Below are 23694 nucleotides of genomic sequence, written 5' to 3'. Positions count from 1 at the left end.
TCTTTAGCTTCGAGAGATTTCCCGAAGCCTAGAAACTTCATTGCTCAACCTCTGAGTCTAGTAACTTGCTTCCACTTGGTTGTGGAAGTTACCAAGAAGACTCCTGCAAACAACTTTCGAGTTAGCGAGGAGCGAAAAGTAATTTTTCAAAATCGAGAGGATAATGAAGAAAGACTTACATCACCGGTGACTTCGTAAAGACTTCATCTGGAAGTTTGGAAAGAAGCTGCGCTCTCGAAGTCATTCGAGCAGCGGTACACCATTCCAACGCTCTGTCAAACTAGTTTGACACTAATTCAGGCGAAGGATGAGAAGGATGAACTACACCAAGCAAAGGCTAAGCTTCATCACTGGTCACCCGACGGCGCTTCCTGGTGGCAAAATCCTCCAACTCAGAAGGCGAGGAGGAGGATGCCAAACAAGCACTGGAGTTAGAAATAGGAGCAGCACCTGCTGGGACCACACCTTCATCAGACGCCAACATAGTTGCCTCGGATGCCCGAAGAGTCTTCTTCGAGGGTGCACCGACAAGCTCACCAACAGGCTCACCAGCAGGATTGCCGGCAGCACCATCGGCAACGGAGTGATCAAGATCTTCCTGGGAAAGACGAGCGGTCACTTCGGGCAAAGGAAGCGCAGGGACGGCATTAACAGAAGCTGCAGGAATCTGACTTGAAGATTTACCGCCAGTAGTCGCCTTACGCTTGGAGGATTCACTAGCTGAAACCACCGCACTGGACCCAATCACCACCAACGGAACGCTATTCTTACGAGATTTTGCTCTGATAAAGTTCGGGTTGATCTTGGGAGCCACTATGCAACACAACAAAAAAAACCAGCCGTATCAGTATAGAAATAAACGACAGCAACAATGGGGAAACCCTACTTTTCTAAAGCTTCTGACAGACCAACAAACTAAACCCCAAGTATAACTACTGTGCAGTTTACTTTGGGGGGAAGAGGGGAAAGAGATGAGAAATCAAAAAACTCACTTGTTCAGAAATGGATAGAGCTGTCATTGGAGTACGAGGAATACGGAAGCAGGCCGAAGGACGAAAGGTTGCTTTGGCACTTTAGCAAATCTATCTTGCAGAAGTCAGGATAGATGGAGAGTACCCACGAAGGCTTTAAATAGCCTCAGGTATAAGACGACGATTGAAGGCTAAGGACAACCGACGACCCAGATCGAAACGACGCTTCGAAATCCGCAAAAAGCAAGATCAACGGTCGAAGGGATGCCACATGTAAACATGTGGAAGCGAGCACCTGATGCAGAGAAACCTCCAATCGTCGCACTGCCATTAAAATATTGGATGTATTTCCGATTCATTGGAAACAGTGAATGGTACACAAAAGCGGAAAAACGTTTGAACTTCGCGAGAGGGAAACGTGCGGACTTTGCAATAAATGAAATAGTGGGGAAGATTAACATATCTTCCCGAAACGCATCTTCACAATATTTCTATAAGATCATTATTCGGCGAGGAATGAAAAGTTAAGTGATAAGTTTTATCATTAATACTTTGATATTCAAGGCAATACTTCAGCAGGAGACGGGGAAATTTTGAGGCCAACATGAATAAAGAAATATCTATTCATTAAATTGAGGGTACATCTTTACAAAAGAACAACTCCCTAAGCCTTTTCTTCATTGTTGCCCGAGGGACCCTGGTCGGGAGGACTTTTCTCAGGACCATGAGAAGAGCCTTCCTCAAGAGTGGCATCGGCTGAATCCTCTACAGCAACAACTTGAGACTCGACTTGTGATTTCTCCTCTGGAAGTGCCGGCTCATCATCTAGATATGCCTCATATTGAGGGTCAACTGGAAAAGGATCATCTACTCCCTGAGCCCAGTCTGAGAGATCCATACCAACTTTCCCGAAGACCTCTGGGTGGCATACCTCACGAAAAGGAGCAGTGTCGAAGTCGGGGATCGTTCCAAGGATCTGCTCCCAAACGTCGTTCGCCCCATGCGATAAGCCCGAATGTTGTACAAACCTAGCAATTCGGAGAAAGGTACGGTGTTCAGGTATTTCCGAATGCACTCCTTCCGAAGGTCTGGCTTTATATGCTCAGGCCTGCTAGGGATTGCCAACTTCAGATGTTCTTCGAGCTCCCTACTCTTGATTTCAAGGCTGTCACCAAACAACGTGGCAGCTGCCTTTTGCTTCCTGGCCTCGCGCTCGACAGCAGAGACACGAATTCTCGAAGCTTCAAGAGTTTCCTTGAGGGAGATCACTTCTTCCACATGCTTTTTCTACAGCTCCACGGTAGCTGGAGTCATCTGGTCTATTTCAGAATTGGCCTTGGCCAATTTCTCTTCACAAGTTTGCAGCAAGGAGCTGGTGCGACCAACCCGGCTCAATGCTTCCATGTGTTGATAAAAGCTCAACACAAGCATTCTCGGGAAGACGGAAGATATCGAGAAGAAGTCATAAGAAATTATGAAAACATAAGTAAGCAAGAAGACCGTTACCTTGTAGATTGACTAACAAGGGAGGTGTCATCCAGGGCTTCAAACTCCCGGCGATCGAAGGAGCAAGACCGAGAGAGCTCCACTCCGCAGCTTTCTCGGGATCCCGAGTGACCACTGTCGGTCATCTTCGTGGGTCCACTGGGGGATGAAGACTTCCTCACCATCCGTCGAAGCTTTGGATTTTTTGTTGGAGGGAGCATCAATTGTGTCATGCCTCCTCTTGGTTCGGACGGAGGAAGAGACGTTAGCCCTCTCCACCATTGGTTTCTTCCCTTTACCCGAAGCATCGGCTACGGGCCCGATATTCCCGATACCCCCTGTAAGAGGGGTCGGGAGAGGGAAGAGAAGCCTCTTGATCTGTAGTCAAGAACCCGGGCGATCGTTGCTCGGCTGTCACAACGGCCCTAGCGGCCTTCACCCATTAGGCTTTCGGGGGTTCGTTATGGGAGGCACCTGCAAAGAAGAAGGACAAGAATCGAATTCAAGACATATCACTTCAATCAAATCAAAGGATGATGGTTAGAAACTCACAATGAGCCAAGCCCCAGTACTGAAGGATGGAGTTATACTCCATTTCATATCCATGTATCTCTTGATACCACGGAATGGATTTGATCTTCCTGATGGCCGCCTAGTCTTCTTTGGATAAGGGAAGGCCCCGGTTACTTTCAGACGAAGAAGTAAACCTCCTCCGGTGGTCGGGAAGTTAAGATCCGATGGAGGCGCTCGACGAGAAAAAGTATCGTTCGCGCCATCTTTTGTGGTTAGAAGGGCAAGTTCCTTTGACAAGGATGCTGCCCCTCCAATCAAGTTCAGCCTTATTGCGTTTGGAAAGAAAGACCCATCCGGGAGGATGGGAGATAGAAAGAACATGAAAATGTACAAAAAGAGAAAGAGATGGCGTGATGCCAAGCTCAAAACACAAACCCAAGAAGCCGACGATGAGACTCCAGCTATTGGGGAGGAGCATTCCGGGACAAATGTTCCAGTGATTCAAAACTGCGGAGAATAAAGGATTAAAAAAGGGAAAGCGAACCCCGCTTTCCAGTGCATCTATGTACAGAGAAAATTCACCCGAAAGGGATGAATCAACCCTCTCATCAGGGTGGGGAGCCCTAACCTGATAGGAGGAAGGAAGGTCAAAATCTTGGACAGCTGAAAGAAGGGTTTCTCCATTATAAATGGAAGGAACAGAGCCAGGCCCACCATTGGACCCGGAGGTTTGAGGTTGCCTAGAAGAATCAACGATCTTGGAAGATCCAGACTCGACAAGGACAGGAGAAGTTTCGGTTTTTCTTTCAAAACCTTTTTGAGAAACCTCAGCGAACTCCTGCCAGAGGACGGTTAGGGTTTTGTTATCACTATCCAACTGTTCGGGAGCAGGAGAAGCAAAAGCATCACTGCTATCACCAACATGGGGTACTAAATAAGCCCTATCGTCCACCATTACTCGTTACAGTAAACTACAAAAAGAAAAGACCAGTAAACTTACTGATTCAGTGGGACGGAAGCTTGAGAGCGAGGAAGGCGCAAAGCGGACGACAAAGGTTCAAATTCCAGGCGTAAAGAATGAAACCTACGAAGACAACGAACCGCTTTTAAAACTCCCGCACGAGTGTTTGGGAATCTGAACGATCGAGATTGATTCAAAATCAACGATCAAGATTGAAAGACGTTTTGAAAGTTTGAACTCACGAATCCGAAATAGGCATTCGGAAACCGTCGCTTGGATGACGTGAGCCACGACAGATCAACTGCAACGAAGACATGTGGCCTTACACTCACAACGCTCGAGGAAAAGTGACCACCGCATTAAATGTGATATGACATTTAATGAAGCACGCAGAGATCATCACCTGACGACGAACCCAGTTAAAAACCAAGCCCTCGGGATCGACCGAACGCTTGGTCTGGGGGGCTCGTGATATGGAGAGTTTATGACCTGACCGGGTTCATACCTGGTCCGACCCTCGACCCCGGTCGAGACGGAGATAACCGAATCGCTCCCGAGCGAACCGGAGCCGGAAGATGGCTTGCTGAAGAAGAAAGTTTATTATGCTGCAAGCGTGCCCTAATCTTACTTATGGATTAGGGTAATCACCCTAATGACAGCAGACTCAAACTGACGGCTGCGGATAATCATCATCAAAGGGATAACTATCGCATAACCTAACGGTTATCTCAGGAGTCCTCTACTAGCCCAAACTAGTAGAAGTCTATCGCTCAACGGATCTTATTGATAAGATTCGACGACTACCCGAAGAAGGCTCGAGTGCATCCAACGAAGGAGATTCGAAGGTACACTCTATATAAACCTCACTACCATACAAGGTGAGGGACGGATCAATCGATCAAAAAGAATACTATCTGAGACTCAGGTTCAGATACATACTGATAGATCCAAACTATCAGCGTCCTGCTATCTAGATCACCTTTCCTGTTTCTTCATTCATTAGCTCTGTGCTTCTAGCAGAGCCATTTGTGATTAAGTTCATCAACTGACTTAGCCTTCGGAGGTGGACTCCCGACCCCAGCGGTCGGGCCACATCTGACGCTTTCGTTTTGCAGGACATCACGTGGAGATCCAAGGGCTGAGCAGATTTTGGACGCATCAAACGCTGATTCAAATTTAAATATTGTCAATGATTCTCTTTTGGAAATGACAACTCATGATGCAAGAGGCATTATTACTATGCACGGTGAGGGGGATTACAATGGTAATACTAGAAAGGAAAATGGGATAAATCTTGTAGATCCTTTGGAGATGGAGGTGTTACCTTTTTAACCATCCTTTGAAAATGCAATAACTCTCTTACATGGCAACGCCGAGGAGCAGGAGGCAAATTTTAGACAAAATCCCTTATATGTTGGAGCATCAAATGTGGAGTATTCTAATAATGGAGATCCAAGCGAGGAAAGTCAAAAGTTGATAGTTTTGAATTCAAATTCTATTAAAGATTCCTCAACTAGTGAATCCTCGCCTTTAAGGAAACTTAGCTCTTTTGGAAACGCGGGTCAGCGTATGTTTGGGAGGGGAGGGCTAACAAACTCTAGTCGAGCATCTGGTGTGGTTAACCGTTTTTCAGTCTTGCAGAACTTGGATCCTTTAGACGATAATTCTTCACATGGGGAATTTAAAGATGGGAATAATAGGAGATAGGAGTCATGCTAAAGTTGCCAAGCCTCGTCCCAATCCCGTCCTTAATAAATGATAATAATTGCAGGGTGGAATGTCCGAGGTCTCAATGACCCCGGGAAGAAGAGAGCAGTTCTTGACTGGGCTTCTTCTAATAAAAATGCAGTGTTTGGGTTGATGGAGACTCATGTCAAGGCCAAGAATTTTTCTTTTGCTTCGCGCCAGTTCTCCAATAAGTGGCGTTGTATTGGTAATTACTTTGCTTTTGATTCTGCAAGACTCTGGATCGTTTGGGACCCGGACTTGGTGGATATGCATCTCCTTCATGTGACCAATCAATTCATGCATACGGAAATACATATTTGTTGTTCGAATGATAAAGTAGCTGCTACTTTTATCTATGGTTCCAATTCTGAGCATCACAGGGAGATGCTTTGGAATGACCTTCGCCATCTTCGTACCTTTGTCAACCTCCCGTGGACTCTTCTTGGCAATTTCAACGCCATCAAGGATCCGAGGGAGAGACAAACTGATGTTGCAATTAATAGAAGAAGATATGATCCCATGCGGAGGTGTATCACTGATTGTGATTTACTAGAGCTTCGATGGAGAGGCCATTAGTTCACTTGGAGTAATTATGGCAGCGGAAAGGGTAGACATATGTCCAAAATTGACCATGTTCTTGTTAACCATCAGTGGTTAGACTCTTTTGCTAATTCTCATGCAATGTTTCAAAATTGAGGAGTTTCTGATCACTGCCCCAAGCTTATTCATTTGGGTTCCCGCCCTGCCATTCGAGGTAAACAATTTTATTTCTGCTCTTTTTGGGCTGACCATGAAGATTTCCTCTCTTTGGTCTGCAGCGTGTGGTCTCTTCAGGTGGATGGCTCTCCTCTTTTTGCACTCTTGGCGAGGCTTCGACATCTTAAGATTGAGCTTAAACACTGGAGCAAAGCCAAGTTTCCCTACTTAGACTCCCAAATCTCTTGCATCAAATCCTCCTTAAATGCTATACAGTCTCTCATTCAAGATGATCCAAATAATTCAGATCTTCACCAAAGAGAGCAGAGAGAGGCGGACCACCTCAGATTCCTCCATGCTAGTGAGTCTGAAGCTAGACAAAAAGCTCGCACTCACTGGCTCCAAGATGGTGACGGTAACACTGAATTCTTCCATCGATTAGTCAAGACTAGAAGATCTAGGAATTGGGTTTCCACCATGACCTCCATGACTTCCGTCTCCTGTATGCTTGGGAATCCAATTCTTCTATGTAAACTGCCAAATCTAGGTCTTTGTACTTGGCTGTGGAATGTCGTGACAGTTCATCGGCTTCTTCATTTTCTTTTCAAGGTATTTGTTTAAAAATTACCAGATCAAATACCTTCTGATGTTGTTCGACTGTCGCGAGGTATTCTGCCATTTGATCATCCTTTGCACTATATTCCCCTTTGATTTGATTTACAACCAGTTGTGAATCGCTTTTGATTTCCAAGTCTCGTGCAATTAGTGCCCAAGCTACTCGTAAGCCGGCTAGTACAGCCTCGTATTCAGCCTCATTGTTGGAGGCTGTGAAGTTGAACCTTAGTGCATAGCTGATTGTAAAACCACCCGGGCTTTTAAGAGTTATACCTGCCCCCAATCCCGAACTGCTGCTCGAGCCATCCACATGTAGTAACCATAGGTCTTCGATATCAGTAGGTAGATTGGGATAATAACTTGCTGCCTGAGGGACACTATTTTCCACAATGAAGTCGGCTAGGACCTAAGCTTTGATGGTTGTCCTTGGCTTGAACTCGATTTGATATTCACTGAGTTCGACTGCCCAATCGAGCATTCTTCCGACTACTTCTGGTCTGTGCAAGATCTTTTTCAGCGGGAAGTCGGTCGGGATGGTAATCGGGTGTGCCTGAAAGTAGGGCCTTAGATTACGCGAAGCTACCAGTAGGGCTAAGGCTTGCTTGTCAATGTCCGGGTATCTAGTCTCTGCATCAATGAGCACATGGCTCACATAGTAGACCATATTTTGGGTCGTCTCTCCTTGACCAGTACTACGCTTACTGTGGTTGGTGATATGGCTAGATAGAGGGTAAGATTTTCCTCAGTAACTGGCCGAGCTAAGACTGGAGTAGTCCCGAGTGACCTCTTGAGGTCTTCAAAAGCTTGCTGGCACTTCTCAGTCCATATGTTTTCTCCCTGAGTTGATGTGGCTTTGAGTGCTTTGAAAAAAGAGCTACATTTTTCCCCCGCTTGGTAAATGACTCGACTTTGAGCTGCCACTCTCCCGGTTAAACATTGGATATCCTTTATAGTTCTAGGAGGTTGCATGTCTATCAGAGCTTGTATTTTTTTCGGATTTGCTTCGATCCCCCTTTGAGATACTATGAAACTAAGAAATTTCCCGGATGACACTCTGAATGCACACTTGTCCCCGTTGAGATGCATCCGGTAAGTTCGTAGCACATTGAACGCTTCCTCCAAACCTGTCAAATGATTGGCCCAAGCCAAGCTTTTTATGAGCATATCATCGATGTATACTTCCATGTTTCTCCCGATCTATTCTTTGAAAATTTTATTTACGGCCCTCTGGTAGGTTGCGCCGGCATTCTTTAAGCCGAATGGCACCATTCGGTAAAAGTAACTTTCCCAATCGGTCATGAACGAGGTATGTCTTTCATCGTCGCGACTTAGAAAAATTTGGTTGTACCCGGAATATGCATTTTTGAAACTGAGAACTTCATGCCCAGCCGTTGCGTTGATGAGTAGATCAATTCTTGGTAGTGGGTAGCAGTCCTTCGAGCAAGCCTTGTTGAGGTTTGTGTAATCGGCGCACATCCTCCACTTCCCGTTTGCTTTTTTTACCATCACTACGTTTGCCAGCCATGTCGGACACTCGATCGGTTCTATGAAGCCTAACTTCTCAAGTTTCTCTATTTCAACCCTGATTGCTTCATCTTTCTCTATTCAGAAGTTTCTTCTTCTTTGGATGACCGGGACTGCATCCTTTTTAATCCAAAGTTGTGCTTGGCTACCCTCCTATCAATCCCAGGCATATCACTCGCCGACCATGTGAAGATGTCTGCATTATCTCGCAGGAATTCGGTCAACTCCTTGAAGAAGTCCTCAAGTTGTTCGGACTCGAAGAATACCCATCATTCTGGTTGATCCGGATGTAATTGGATCCTTTTGAGTTTTTCAACCGGTTTGGCTCTTTGCATGTTCTCTTCGTCTCGATCATCTCAAACCTCAATTGTCAAAGCGCTTCCCAAACATTCGGACCTTCACTTTTGCTTTAGATAGTTGACATAACACTATTGGGACGTGGATTGGTAGGACTTGCACTCACACACTCCTGCTTCGGTCAGGAATTTGAGTTTCATGTGTTTGGGTGAGACTACCACCTCTAATGCATTCAATGTCAGTCGCCCAAGTATCATGTTGTACGTGGAAAAGTCCTTTACAACCATGAGATTTACTCAAACCAATGTATCCCGGGATGATGTCTTGATCCCTGTGAACCAGTGTCCACTGGTGTATCCTCGAAACTCACCCCGAAATGCCTGAAGATCAAGGTCAGTAGCCTCCCATAGCAAAGGTTCCGCATGCTAGGCCGCAGAACCAAGTCCAGCATGACCTGCTGAATGATGTAGGAGAGATCGATCTCGAAGCCCATGTAGATGCGGTAAATGACTAAGGCCTCCATCACTGTGACCCGATGGTGATGTCCGGCCTTCGGCATAATGTTTCGGCCGACTATGCGACCGATAATCCATGCAGAATCCGTCATCCATCCGCTAGTCCACGGAGTGAAGCATCGACGACTATCCCATAGTGTGGAGCATATCTCGCGTAGCTCATACGGCATCAGATAGCTGTCCAAATCTGCTCCCGCAGGTATCCACACACACTGCTGTGGATAGTAAGGAACCTGCAAGATCTCAGCCAGTGATCGGGTGGAAAAGCGAATCTGAGTCTGGAAGACCCTGCTCCTGAGGACAAGTCTAAGTGGATGACCTTGACCTCGAGCCTCCTCTGTGTAAGTAAGGTTGCTGAAGAACAACCTCACTAGCTCCGGGTATACCGGCAGATCCTCAATGAAGAGATGTGTCCACTGCAACGTGTCGAATCTCTGCCGAATCCTGAAGACTCTGAGCTGGCGTAGGTGAAGCAAACGTCCCAGCTCGATGTTGCAGTAACTGAAGTAGGCCTCGTACAAAAACTCGGCCTGAGGTGTGTCGAACATGTCCGGTCTCCGAACCTCCTGTCTAGGCTCTGAAGGAACCTGACCTCTGCCCCTAAGTGCCCCTACAATACGACCACGACCTCTACCTCGTCCTCGCCCTCCCCTCTGCATAGTGTGTATCTGTGAAAGAGACAAGAGACATTTCCAGTTAGTGCTACTTTAAGATTTAAGCCAAAAGGGTATTTTCGTAATTTTTTGAAAAATTTCAAATTTGGGGAAAATTTGATTTGAACATACTAGCATGTGCGCAATACTTGGAATTTCATGTCTATGAAGTTTGTTTGAAGAAAATCGATCGAAAACTTGAATTAAAGCGAAAAATTCAGCAAGAAGGAAAATTTGGGGATTTTGCAATTTAGGTCAAAATTGGATTTTTTGAAAAGTTGAAATTTGTTAAATCAAATTTTATGGACCTATCTACAATATCATCTTGAGCATGTAGCATTTGATTTCGTGCGGAAATTTCAAGCGGTTTGTGAGAAAACGAAAATTTTCTAAAGTTAACAATTTCGGTACGAAAACGTTGCGAGATGAACACCAATATGTTAGAACTTGTTTTCTATGCATGGCATTGTGTTTAAAACTTAGGGAATATGTTTCTAAGTATTCCTAAGCATGATTTCTAGCATTGGATACAAGCAAAACATGGTTTTGTTGAAATGCAAGCATGAGAAGATGAAAATGGAAGAAAGAATGAAAGATTTACCTTGTATGTGACGGTTGTGTGTTGAAGTGTTGTTGTTGAAGCACCAAAACACCTCAAGAGCACCTGGAAGAACCTTTGGAGACTTTCCCTAGAGCTCTCTCACCTTTGAAAGAGGATAAAATGAAGTTGGAATGTGGAAATGAGGCTTATAATGCGAATTTTCATATTCTGTCTTGATTGGTCGACTCATTGGTCGACTGGGTCAGTCGACCAATCACTCGACCAATGGACACAGAGACCTCATTTTCTGCTGAATTTTTGGAAAATGTGATTCTTGCCTTATGGATTATTGTTTGATGACTATATGGATATATTTAATCATGATTTAAGTTTTCAAATCATTTGGACTTGTGGTTTATGTTGAAACTTCGAAATTCGGTATTTTGATGTTCTCAGTTTTTGCAGAATGGTTACTATGAGAAGTGGGCGTGGTGAATCCAATGGTCAGGGAGATGGTGAAATACCTCATGGAGGTGGTGAAATACCTCATGGAGGTGGTGAAATACCTCATGGAGGTGGTGAGATACCTAATGTTGATCAGGGTACCCATGAGATACCCGGTGCCCCGAATGTTGGAAGCTTTCGTGATATTGCCAATATTATGGGCAATATGATGCAGTAGCAAGCAGCTCAATTCAACAAGATGTTGGTGGGTTTCATGACTCTGCATAATGAGACTCGAACTGGTGCTAATGTGAATCCACATGCCGCAGTCCTGAATGCAGGAGGTTTAGCTGGAACTCCTCATACTCGCCTGATGGAGAGTTTTCTGAAGATGCAAGTACCCACTTTCACTGGAGTTACCAAGGATCTCTTGTTTCCTAACAAGTGGCTTAGTGAGTTGGAGAAGGCTTTCTGACATCTGCAATGCTCGGAAGCTCGAAGATTCTTTTTGAGCAGAACGTGTTGCAACAAGAAGCTGATGCATGGTGGACCTCCACTCGGCCTGTTTTGGAAGGTTTGCATGCAGGAGTTGTAACTTGGGAGTTGTTCAAAGAAGCTTTTTGCTTGAAATATTTCCCCGAGGCGGTGAAAGATGCGAAGGAAGCTAAGTTTATGGTTCTCACACAAGGATCTTTGTCTGTGTTGGAGTACCAACAGAAGTTTGAGGAGCTTCATTTCTTTGCTCCAGATTCTCTGAAGGTCGATCTCGCCAAAGCGAAGAAGTTCTTCAAAGGACTCGCACCCCCGCCATTAAAGCTTACCTCACGATCCGCCTATAGTGAGCTATGCTCAAGTGGTGCGAAACTCGAAGAAGTTGGAAGAAACAGAGAAGGAGAATGAACGTATGCAAAGGCCCTGGCAGCCAAGGAACCCTGGGTTGGTGGATCGTAATGATCGGCGTTTTGTGAGACCTACACCCTACCCCACTCCTACTTTTCAGCCTAGGAGTGTAGGTCAGAACTCGGGTTTTCAGCAGCCCGGCCAGTTTAGACAGTATGGCATTTCCGACCACCAGTGAGTGCAAGTGCTAGGCCTGTGAATGCGAATCCTAGGCCATTTGTTCAGAAGCCCCCTGTTGCAGCTACCCCAGTTGGACCCAGCAATCCTGTTTGTTTTTACTGCAAGCAAGCTGGTCATTTCGCTCGTGCCTGTCCAAAGCGGCCTGTCCAGCAGCCTGCTCCAGTGGTGAAGAGTGCTCCTACTCCTCCCTCTGGTAGAGTGTTCAGTATTTCCAGTGCTGAGCAGGATCCAAGCCATGAAGTGATTACAGGTACATTGTTAGTTGCTTCTATTTCTGCATTTGTCTTATTTGATACGGGTGCATCTCATTCGTTCATGTCATCTGCATTCACCAAGAAGACTGATCTAATCCCTGAGAAGTTGTCTAGTTGTTTATTGATTAGTACACCTACTGGTCCTGTTGTGAAACTAGATAAAGGGTTGGTTAAATGTCCTGTGTTGATTGGTGAGAAGAACTTGGAAGCCAATTTTGTACTTCTTGATATGAAGGACTTCGATGTTATTTTGGGAATTGACTGGTTAACAGCCCACAAAGATGTGTTTCTTTGTACCTCAAAGAAGATTCAGTTCCATATTTGTGGAAGTCCGGTCATTGAATTTCTTGGTGAGAAAAGAAGGGTTTGTAAGAAGGTGTTGTCTGCACTGATGCAAGTCTATGCCCTAGTGGATGATGCTTCATCTGAAGGCAAGGGTAAAGTGGAGAAAAGAGTCGATGAAGTCAGGGTTGTCTGTGACTTTGTTGATGTCTTCCCTGATGATCTATCGGGAGTGCCTCCAGACAGGGATGTCGAGTTTTCTATTGATCTCGTCCCTGGTGCCGCTCTGGTATCTAAGGCTCCGTATAGGATGGCTCCTACTAAGTTGAAAGAGTTGCAAAACCAGTTGAATGAGCTCATTGATAGAGGTTTCGTACAACCAAGTGTATCACCTTGGGGAGCTCCGGTCTTGTTTGTCAAGAAGAAAGATGGTAGTATGCGCCTGTGCATCGACTACCGTGAGTTGAATAAGCTGACTATCAAGAATAGATACCTGCTGCCCAGAATTGATGACCTCTTCGAGCAGTTGAAAGGTGCAGTTGTGTTCTCAAAAATTGACTTGAGATCCGGATATCACCAATTGAAAGTGAAGTCTAGTGATATCTTCAAGACAGCTTTCCGAACACGGTATGGCCACTACGAGTTTAGGGTCATGCCTTTCGGATTGACCAATGCTCCTGCGGTGTTCATGGACCTCATGAACCGAGTATTTCACGATATGCTTGATAAGTTTGTGATTGTTTTCATCGACGACATCTTGATCTATTCGAAGAGCGAAGAAGAGCATGCAAGCCATCTAAGTTTCACTTTGCAAAGATTGCGAGAAAAGAAGTTGTACGCCAAGTTTAGCAAGTGTGATTTCTGGCTTAAGAGAGTAGTATTCCTTGGTCATGTGGTTTCAGCTGAAGGTATTCGTGTCGATCCTGAAAAAGTCCAAGCTGTGGCTGATTGGGAAAGACCGAAGTCGGTAACGGAAATAAGAAGTTTTCTTGGATTGGCGGGTTACTACAGAAGGTTTATAGAGAACTTTTCTCGGTTGGCTGCTCCTATGACTAAGTTGACCAAGAAAGAAGAGAGGTTTGTTTGGTCTGACGCCTGTGAGAAAAATTTCGAAGAGTTGAAAGATAGATTGACGAGTGCCCCGGTTTTGACTATACCTGATAGTTCCGGTGGTATGACAGTTTTTACCGATGCGTCAAAGATTGGATTGGGTTGTGTACTGATGCAACATGGCAAGGTCGTAGCCTATGCTTCTCGGCAATTCAAAGATTATGAGCAGAATTACCCCACTCACGATCTAGAACTTGCCGCTATTGTCTTTGCTTTGAAGATTTGGAGACATTACCTCTACGGTGAGAAGATTGTCATTTTCACGGATCATAAGAGTTTGAAATACTTCTTTACCCAAAAGGAGTTGAACATGAGACAAAGGAGATGGTTGGAACTAGTCTCTGATTATGATTGTGATATTCAGTATCACCCTGGGAAGGCAAACGTTGTTGCTGATGCTCTTAGTAGGAAGAACCAAAAGAAGACTTTGGATTTGAATGCTTTGAGTCTACCATTGTGGTCTTCTATTGAGAGCTTTGATTTGAAAATTGTCCCTGAGAATTCTGATTTTATTCTTTCTGCCATGACGGCAAGATCTGGCCTTAGAGATAAGATTGTTGCTCTGCAGAGTTCTGATCAAGAACTTTTGATCAAAGTTGAGAAGATTTCTTCGAATCCTGAGTCGGACCCCGACTTTGGTATATCCATGGATGGTGCTTTATTGTTTAGAGGAAGACTGTGCATGCCTGCAAACGAAGAAATTAAAAAGGAAATATTGAAGGAAGCACACCAGTCAATCTTTATTATACACCCAGGAAGCACCAAGATGTACAAGGACTTGAAGGAACATTTTTGGTGGATTCGTTTGAAGGCTGATGTCGATAATTTTGTTGCCAAGTGTGAGACTTGCCAATGTGTGAAAGCCGTTCGCCAACCCCCATCTGGATTACTTCAACCCCTTCCTATTCCTAGTTGGAAGTGGGAGGATATCTCTATGGACTTTGTGACTAGCTTGCCTCGGACAAGTAAAGGCAATGACACCGTATGGGTGATTGTTGATAGGTTGACCAAATCAGCCCACTTCATTCCTATGAAGATCACTCATACTCTGGATAAGCTAGCAAGGCTTTATGTGGATAATGTGGTTCGCCTGCATGGTGTGCCAATGAGTATTGTTTCTGATCATGATCCTAGGTTCACCTCTAGGTTTTGGAATAATTTGCAGAAGGCCTTGGGAACCCAATTGAACTTGAGTACAGCTCATCATCCACAGTCTGATGGACAATCTGAGCGGACAATTCAGACATTGGAAGACATGCTTAGATCTTGTGTGGTGGATATGGGTGGTAATTGGAATGAACACCTAGCTTTGGTTGAGTTTGCCTATAACAACAGTTATCAAGCAACAATAGGCATGGCTCGATTCAAGGCTTTGTATAGAAGTACTTGTAGGACACCTTTGTACTGGACTGAGACAGGTGAAAGAAAAGTCTTAGGTCCCGAGATGATTGAAGCTACGAGTGCTATGGTTGATATGATAAGAGAAAGGATTAAGTCTGCTCAGTCAAGACAGAAATCTTATGCTGATAAGAGGAGGACCGATTTGGAATTTCAAGTTGGAGAGAAAGTTTTCCTGAAGGTTTCACCAATGAAGGGTGTGATGAGATTCAATGTTAAGGGAAAGCTTAGCCCTCGTTTCATTGGACCTTTCGAGATTTTGGAAAAGGTTGGACCTGTTGCGTATCGATTAGCATTACCTCCGCCTCTTGCTGGTGTTCACAATGTGTTTCATATTTCGATGCTCCGGAAATACATAGAGAATCCCGAACACATTTTGCAACAACCACCTGAAGGACTTAGTGCTGATTTGACCTACAATGAAGAACCGGCCGAAATCTTGGATAAGAAGGACAAGCCGCTGCGGAACCGCACCATCCCTTTGGTGAAGATTCGGTGGAAGAACCATACCCCTGAAGAAGCTTCTTGGGAGAAGGAAGAAGATATGAAGGAGAAGTTTCCTCACCTCTTTGGAAGCACAGGTACGCTTTCAATATCGAGGACGAAATTTCTTTAAGGGGGGGAGAATGTGAAACCCAGCCCAAACCTTGACCCGGAAACTTTGTTATTTGTAGGTCCAGTGACCCGAAGTAAAGTAAGAAGTCAGCTTTGGGCCATCCCAGTGGAGGCCTTGGTGTCTGGCTTTGAATCCATGAGTGTTGATGATGAGGTTCTATTTATGGAAACTGAATCTTGATGAAGATCGGATTAGTTGATGGACTTGGAGTGCTCTCTATCATGGTTTGAAGGCATTTCTACCTATTAGGTAAGTCACTTGGTATGTGTGCAAAACCCCTTTAGGGTTGGATTTGATCTGGGCCTTCAATTCCCTGTTTAGAAGTTGCTGAACTGATTGGTCGACTCATTGGTCGACTGGACCAGTCGACCAATCCACTCGACCAATGGGTTCTGTCTTTGGTAATTTTGTCTTGCTTGCTCTATTTAAGTCCAATCTCGAGTCTACTTCGTATTTTCTGCCTCCAAACTCTTTGGAACGAACCAAAGACCTCTGCAAGTCATCTCCCTTGCGTCCTTGGTGTTTATCTTGACGGATCTTCGTCAAAACTCTTGTTCTTACACAAAAAGGTATGTTTACACTCTCTTCTTCTACTTTATCCTTGTTTTCTTTCCTTTTTGAGTTGAGACAGTAGAGGAGATGCTGCATTCTCTGTTGCAAACATCTCTGAACTTGTCTCTCATGATCTTCCTAAGGATTAATGGCTAATGCGATGATCTTAACCATGATCATTGCAAGCTTTTGAAGGAATCATGATCAAATCATGATCTTGTCTTTGTTCATCTTTTGATTTAAATTCTGATCTTCTTAGATCTACTATATTGATCATGTTAGTAGTCAATCGCTGTGTTTTCTTTACATGATCCATGATCATTCAATCTCTAGTTGTTTCTCTTCTACCATACCATGCTTTCTTCAAGAATCATGACAGTTACATCTATGGTAGGTTTTGTTTCCTTATTTAGATTTATGCTCTTAGGTCTATTTTCTTGAAGATCTAAGTATGCCTTCCATGATATCTTTATCAGAATCAATGATTCATTCTCCTATTGTTCTTGTCTATGATTTCTATCTTGAATTCTTCAAAAACCATGATTGATCTAATTATGGTAACTTTTTGTTTCCTAATTTGTAACTTGAAAACTTGATTCGATTAGTGTTTTGAGGTCCTCTATATGTTAGGATACTACCAATGTAGTTTACCCCTTGTTTAGTACCCTTTTGAACCACCAAATTCGGTTCTTTATTCTTAAAACTCTGATTTTGTAGGCCACTGTCTCCATTGGTCGACTGATTGGTCGATCGGACAAGAGACCAATCCAATCGACCAATGAGTACAAAGCAACTCCAGATTTGGTCTGCTTTGGATGTTTTGATATCTTTTCTGTTAGGGATCTTTCCTAATATGTTGTATACACTTGTTTAGGACCTTCTTCTCAAGTTTGTCAAGATCTTACTTGATATCTTAGGATTTCTTTGCAAGTTATAAAAGGTAAGGATGGTTACTTCCTTAACAACATAAATTGCATATCTTAGTTTCTATATTTGAATCTTGTTAATTTATTTCTTTAATTAGATTCTTATAATGTTATACTACTGTGGTACTGTCTTGATATCAGTAGCATTACTTGTTTATATTAAATTGACTCATGTATGATTTACTTACCATTTATATACAAGTTGATTGTAATTATTGATTTCTTTCCATATATGAAGTTACCATATATGTGATGTTATGAATTGATGCTTCTGTATGCTTAAGTATGGTTTGGAAAGGAGAGGTGTCCTTTTGACACTTCTGTCCTAGGACTACTACGGGAATATTATGGGATGTTTCCGGAGATGCCCTCTGGACACCTTCCTAAACTGTTGGATGGCATATTTAGGACTGTCTAGTAGTGTTTGGCTAGGATGTCCCGTTATGTCAGACCCTAATCGGAGGGGTATTGAGACCAAACGACCCGTGGTAGTAATGGGGATTCATGGGCGCTCAAGACCGGTAACCAACCCGTGAGAGGACAGGAATCACATTGTGTGGGCCATTTATCGATAGGGTTGCATATGGATAGACTTGGGCTCATGGGCGCTCAAGACCGGTAACCAACCCGTGAGAGGACGTGAGAGCTTCCCGTTTACCATATGTGGATGACCAATAGGGTTGATGAGTCCGTAGTCAGGGACTATGAGGATTCTAGTGTGAAGGATACCGGAAAGGTTCGCCAGGGGCGAGGAATGGACGCATCTGGATCTGACTTGATGTAACTAAGTAGAAGACTTGCATTTGGCTAGGCTTTACCCTGACATGCGCCGGTACTTAGACCAATGGTGATGTGAGAGAGTGGTGACCTATACCCCAGCCATGGAATATCCTGAGGAATGAAGGACCCATTACCAACTGATGATGAGTGAATGAGACTTTCCTAAAGAAGTACGGTGCTATGACTTAAAGCATGTCTGCCATTAGAGACCAGCATACATAGAGTTAGATTCATACATTCATTGTTTGTCTCATACCACATTGCATATATGTTTGTTTTGTAATCCTGCCATTTATGTTATTATGGATTTAACTGCCTTACTGAGTTTCTTTGAAACTCATTCCTTTTTGTACAATGTTTGTTAGACTATTCTACAGGTTCTGAGTATCATGACTGCTCGTATGAAGAAGCGCAAGGAGAAGAGGCATATCTCCAGGAAAGTGATTGTGGTTACGACAATTACACTGAAGATCTCGCGAGTGGTTATGCTCCGTACGATGCTTAGTCCGACTATAGAGTGGAAGCGCCCTTGTGCCATTTATGAGATTTATACTTATAGGGATATTGTCTATAAGATTGAGAACAATTTAGTTACCTTTTGTACTTGCTATTGGGATTAGATTCTATCCTGTTTCTTCTCTTTTAGAACTACATTTCCGCTGGTTGTAGAGTGGGATTTCGCTTCACTTTACTTATCTGATTTAGACACTCTGATTATATTTTGTACTCTGATTTATATATGATTCATTATTTCCTTATTTTTGTTTTTTTTTTTCTTCCCCCTTTTTTTTTTTTTTTTTTTTTTTTTTTTTTTTTTTTGTGGGTGGTTTCTTACTTCCCCCCCCCCCCCCCCCGCCGCCCCCCCCCCCCCCCCCCCCCGGCCGGCCCCGCGGGGGGGGGGGTGGGGGGGGGTTTTTTTTTTATTATTTTTTTTTTTTTTTTTTATAAAACCCAGCCCCCGGGGGCGTGGGGGCTCCCGGGGCCCTCCCGGGGAGATATGCCACTTAGAATTTGAACTTCTTAATAGTAATGCGAGAGTGGAATGATTCAAATTTGATTTTTTTTTTTAACTAATTAACTAAACTAAACGATCCTAATCTATATATCTAATGCAATCGAATTGAAACGAACAATAAATTAAACACAATCAATGCATAAATAACAGACGGGGAAAATGCGGATGCAACACCACCCGTCACCGAAGAAAGGAGAGGCACGGCCGTAGGCTTGCTCCGGTTATGTGGTCCGAGATTATGAATGAATAGGCGAGAAGAAGTAAATAACAGAAAGTAAATAACAAAGCAATAAACAAAGCAATAAAAGGAAAAGGAAATAACTAAAATGCGGATGCAACACCACCCGTCACCGAAGCGAGAGGCACGATCGTAGGCTTGCTCCGGTTATGTGGTCCGAGATTATGAATGAATAGGCAGAACAATAAATAATGATAATGCTGAAAGTAAATCCTAAATTAAGAATATAGAGGGGTAGATAGAAGCGGGAATGGAGGGAGGAGAGAAGATTAATAAAGAAGGTTACTTACTTGCGAATTGAACAAACGATTCGAATCTCAACCAACCCTAACAACCAGATCTAGATCTAGAATGATCTAAATCTGCAATTGCTAGACCCAGAGAAAAACGAATCTAAAAAAATTGAATCTTGAACTTGAAGCTTGAACTTGAATTGCATTACATAAAAAGATTAAACCTAAACATTGAATCTAGAAATTTAAATCTCACTAATGCAAGCAAAGAAAACTAGAGAAAACATAAATAAACTGAAGAGAGAAGAAAGAATGCTTCTACTAAGCTCTAAGACACGTCCTCCTTTGATGGAGTAGGCTCTCCTTTTATAGAGTTTACATGAGATATGAAGCACGGCTGAATTTGAATAAAACTCAGGGTTTCTATTGACTCATCCAATTAGGGTTTTGACGTACTAATCGCGCCGACTTAGAGAGATCAGATGCATAATCCCACCGTTGGATTTGAGGTTTAAGTAGTCGTGAAGCTCTCCTCCAAAAATCAGCACGATCGGACATCGGATGACCGTTCGATGAAGGGTTTGATCGAAACTGGACTGAGGCATTCAAAAACGGGATTTTTGCTTCATCCTTATCTGAATATAATTCTTTTTCCTCTTTTTCTTTCTTTAATCAAATCCTAAATAGAAAATAAGATATTGAGGTATGCAATGACTCTTTTCCATCTGGACTCTCTCAATAATATCTCTGTAGATTTGATTTAAAATCTCAGCCGTAGATCAAATTTGCCTTCTTTATCTCTTCAATATTTCGGAGTTGGCCCGTAATCACACATCTCTAGCCCATCATGCTCCGGATCAGGCCCATTTTCGCATTTGAGAATTTGAATGGACTTCTTGACGAGTAAAATAGCATGATTCAAGCCCAAAACTCCAAATATTTGCTTAAATCTTGAAAAGTCCTAAAATCTGCAAAAACAACATATAACCCAAGGTAACTCCATTCTAAGTGTATAAAATGCATGCTTTATGCCTTAAGATTTCACACATAAATGTGTTCATCAGATTCCCCCACACTTAGACTAAGCTTGTCCTCAAGCAAAAATTAAAGAAAAATACAAATGCAGGTAAGAAACTAGTGCAACAAAATAAATCTTAACTCACTTTCGTAGGAATCACGGTTACACTTAGCATGTGCAACGAGGCCTTTAAACCACTAGGTTACCCCTAGAGGACGAGTTTTGTCTCGTGGATGTTTGCGGTGAATGTACATCCAAAATTCCAATTTTAGCTCAAAATAAAACATTGCAAATTCCAACTCTAACAATTGGTAAGTACTCATACAAGATCAATAGCTATGACAATTTTTCTCACCATTGATTTAAGATCCCCCACACTTGAACTTTATTACCCCATATTGATTCTTGAGACTTAGCATATATCTCAATCAAGGACTCACCTTATATCTTTCAAGTACACCTCTCCTTTAAGCAAAACCACTCATAAAGTAAGGGGACCAATGACTAAGGTTTTGAAGTATTTTTGACCAAACAATTTTACCAAGGCATTGATGACACTTGTATTTATTTCTCTTTTTTTTTCTTTTGAGTAGTGAACTCTACATTACTCCACTACAGTTGGCTTGAATGACATGGTGGAGCAGACACCAGAAACCCAAGTTACTTTGTAGCTTTGCTTTGCATATGCCCACATAGACAGTGATGCGAGAGTTCTTTTCAATAATCTCCTTCCTAAGAGTTTCGATCAAGTCACCTCGATTCCTGAGTCGGAGTGCCCTGTCTAGTTCCAAGGAATTCAACTTTTACTTTCTACTCTTTTTTTTTTCTTTTTTTTTTTTCTTCTTCTTCTTTTTTCTTCTTTTGTCATGCCCTACACAAAATTGATCTCAACTTCTAGCCAAAGAAACAAGGACTCACAAAACTCATAGATGGTTCGACGCCTTAAGTTAAGGGCCTTTTATTTTTCTAAGGAAAGTCTCTTCTCAACATATATACAAGTTACCTTCCTCTCAACAGGGTTTTTATGTGTTCACAATGGGTACCAAAATCACTCTCATTTCACACATCATAGCAATTGAAAGAATATGTATACTAACCAAAAGTCAAAGTTAAAATCTTCAACGAAGCTATACCCCCCCACACTTAAGTAATGCAATGTCCTCAATGCATGTATGCTAAACAAAGAAGACAAATGAGGGGTATACCTTTCAGTCAAGATGTGCTTATCATGGGAAGCTTTAGTCTTATCTTCAATATCAATGTATGATGGGGAAGGCACTCCAAATAAGAAAAACCGTGAATCGAAAAATCATCTCTAAAGATCTCAAGAAAAACATTCACAATGTTAAAAAAAATTCTCATCATACGTTGAGGTTTTCTAGAAGGTTTTGCATCTTTCATAAGATGAATATGATGTTGTAAAATGGAAGAGCTTAGACCTTTGATATTTGTGATAGACCAACCCAATAGTTCTCTATTATTATTCAACAGTGTGATCAACTCTTCTGCTTTGTCAGAAGTTAAATCAGAGACAACAATAACAGAAAGAGTATTATCTTGTTCCAATAAAGCATACTTCAAATTAGAAAGCAACTTTTTCAATTGTAGCTGGGGGGGTTCAATTATTGAGGGCTTGGGGATAGAGATGGAGATGGATAGAGGTTCAATAGGCTCTAAAGGTGTGTGAAAATTTGAGACTTCAGAAAAGAAAGTTTCACTATCATCATCCAACATATCCATACATTCTTGAAATTCAGAATCAAAATCAATCTCAAAGTTGGTAATCACATCATTAGGAAAATCAAAAGATTCCTCAAGCATATTGATCTCTTCTTCTATTTGTGGTTGTTTTCCTATCCTAAACATATTAAACTCCACAGTTCGATTTCCAAAAGACAACCGTAAAAGACCATTTCGACAATTGATTAATGCATTACTAGTAGCCAAAAATGGTCTTCCTAGAATTATTGGGATTTCATCTTTGATTGAAAATGGTTTAGTATCTAGCACAATAAAATCAACTGGAAAAATAAATTCTCCCACTTTCAGTAAAACATCTTCAACCATCCCTTTGGGAATCTTAATTGACCTATCTGCCAACTGAAGAGTAGTTCTAGTTGCTTTTAATTCTCCCAACCCTAATTGCTTATAAACATGGTAAGGCAAAAGATTCACACTTGCACCAAGATCAAGTAAAGCATGTTCAATGTGTGTATTGCCTATGACACAAGCTATGGTGGGGCTCCCTGGATCCTTATACTTGGCTGCTACAGGTTGAGTAATTATGGAACTAATGTTACCTGCCAAGAACGCCTTTTTGGGAATGCTAGTGATTCTTTTATGAGTGCATAAATCTTTCAACACTTTTGCATAGGCGGGGATCTGAGATATGACATCCAAAAGAGGGATATTCACTTCTATCTTTTTGAAGACATCAAAAATTTTCTCCATAGTTGCGCTCTTCTTCTTATTCACTAGACGACTAGGATAAGGAGCCTTAGGAACATAAGGACTCTCATTTGAAATTTGCTCTTTTCTCATAGTTTCTGATAGTGGTTCTCCAAACTTAGGTACTGCTAAAGCAACTGGCTCATCCTCAACTTCTATGGGTTTCTCAGACAAACCCTCATTAGGAGATACTTGAACATTCTCCTCATCACAGTGGTCACTAATCTCGCTCTTTTCATTAATATGTGACTCACCTGTTAAATACCCTTTCCCACTTCTCAATGCAGACACAGAATTAATTGAAGCTAAAGAAGAATGGGAGGATTCAACTTGGTTGACTTGATTTTGTGGTCTTTGTTGAATCCGAATCCTAGGATTTAACTCAGGTTGGCTAGGCATTTTACCTTTTTCTCGTTCAGATAAAGCACTTGCAAGAGTGGAAATTTGTTTTTCCATATTATGCATAGAAGTCATGAAGGTGCTGGAAAGTACTTCCATATTCTTCTCTAAGGAAGAGAGACGAGAAAACTCTGGATTGTTACCTCTGTTGAAACCAGGTGATGATTGATTTTGTGCAATGTAAGGCATATGAGGCACAATAGGTGGATTGATAGGTCTAGCTAAATTGGCATTCGGAAATTTGGGGCTTGAGGGAAGCTGGACATTTGGATAATGAGAAAATTGGGCATGTTGCTTTTGAGGGGCACCAAATTGATTTTGTGTGGAATAATTGCTTAATCCATTTTGGTTTTGCCCTTGAGACCATGAAAAGTTAGGATGATTCTTCCACCCAGGATTGTA

This window comes from Hakea prostrata, chromosome 3, assembly GCF_041222555.1.
Source record: "Hakea prostrata isolate BN-2017 chromosome 3, UWA_Hpros_2, whole genome shotgun sequence".
NCBI classification, from domain to species: Eukaryota; Viridiplantae; Streptophyta; class Magnoliopsida; order Proteales; family Proteaceae; genus Hakea; species Hakea prostrata.
The sequence above is the reverse complement of the archived record's forward strand: the minus strand, read 5'-3'. Positions refer to the sequence as shown.